The sequence below is a fragment of the Vidua chalybeata genome, chromosome 1 (genome assembly GCF_026979565.1).
Source record: "Vidua chalybeata isolate OUT-0048 chromosome 1, bVidCha1 merged haplotype, whole genome shotgun sequence".
NCBI lineage: Eukaryota > Metazoa > Chordata > Aves > Passeriformes > Viduidae > Vidua > Vidua chalybeata.
The window spans coordinates 2768741-2770466 of NC_071530.1; positions in this window are offsets into that span (position 1 = coordinate 2768741).

Here is a 1726-nt window from a genome sequence, read left to right on the forward strand (position 1 = left end):
TATGTGTCAGCAGTTTCTGTCTCTGAGGGTTGACAAGCTGAGCTGGTGGGTGTAGTTTGGGAAGCTGCAGTTCTGCAGGGGGATTTTGGATAAAACCTTCCAGGTTTCAGCACAGTGTTCCCTGGGAGGGCTCGATATTCAATCTGCTGCTGCCTTTATCAGCTCAGGAAGGAATTTACTGTACGAAAGTTAGGCCAGCCCCCTTCCTTAGAGCAAAACAAGCTCTGTTTTCATCCCCACACTGCTACCTGCCTGTCTCAGGCTTTCTGTAGCACTTCAGTGCTGAGGCACAGGATTAGCCTGACCTGGGACTATCTGCAAATCAGCTTTGGGTGGGCTCCTCTCATCATTCCTACCTCTTTCTTTGCTTGAACATACTGGAAGCAGTTTTTCTGAAACTCCAGTGAGTTTCCACTGAAAAGCTGTGCAGATTACCCCTGCAATGAGTCAACCTACCTTAAATTCAGCTCATTCCATAGAAAACTTGCCATCCAGGTTATGAATTCCCTGTTTCTGGGTCTCTGCATTCGTCCATCAGGCAGATCTTGTTCTCCCTGGGAAGAAATGCTACAAAATGCAGGCAGGTCTTCACTGCAGCAGTGCTGGGACTTTTGGAGCTGCTGCAAACCCTGCCAGCCCTGTCCTTCTCTCCTGCAGCACAGTGAGGACACAGAGTGCAAGCTAATCAGGCATTGCCATGCAGCCTGCCAGTGCAGAGCAGCCTTGGAGATTCCAGGCAAATGGAGAGCCAGGCATTTTTGTACAGTGCTGCTTTGTTTCTCACTTGAAAGTCTTGAAAGCTTTTCTTTTTCTCCTTTGCTTTGTCAGCCTCTTTTTATGAGCCTGAAGTTTGTCAGGCTTTAACCCCAGCCAGCACCACCAGTGCAAAGTGGATTTTTGGGCATGAAAACCACTGCTCCCTTCCCCAGCGTGGGGATTTCAGCCTAACTCCCCTGTGCAGAGTGGAAAAAAGCAGAGCAGGAGTCACTCCAGATGTGTTGTCCCTGTCTTTTTTTCCTGCTTACGTTCAGAAATGTCTCTCTTCAAGAAATGTCTCTTCTCAAACAGTTCCTGTAGTCCCTGATGGAGGAAGTCAGGGAGCTGGGGATAAGCTCAGCACCTGGGAGTTAGCAGGGAATTAACTCTCCCTGTGCTCACGAGGCTGCTCCACTCCCCCAGCACTGCCCTGGAGCCCAGCCCAGCTCTCAGGGGCCTCTCACAAAAAGCAGCACCATCCACTGCAATATTTTTTCTGCCAGTTGCACCAGAGGAAAAAGCATCTTGTAACCCTCAGTCATCTCTGGACAACTCGAGGAATAAATCCTGGGTTGAGAGGAGCCACAACTTTGCTTTCAGCTCCATCCTGATGCCTCTGTAGAGGGGAGGGATCCTCTGGTAGGGATTTTAAGGACCTGCAGGAGTGAGCAGATCCCTTGGAAAAGCTGCAGGAGCAGGGCTGTGGGGACTGTGCTGTGCAGTGGCTGCTAAATTCAGGCTGTAACTTGGAGCTGCAGGTTCTGATTTCACTTACACAGGAGTGTGAATCAATAATATTTTCCCAGGAGCAGAGCAGAGGCATCTGCTGCCCTTCCTTGTGCTCTGTCCCAGGGAAGCTGTGAAGATCAAACCTCTCTCCAGGAAAAGGGCTCTGAGTCAGCCCCTGAAGCACAGGGAAGAAACTGGGATGTCACAGAACACACATGGCTCTCCTGCAAACCCCTTCTCA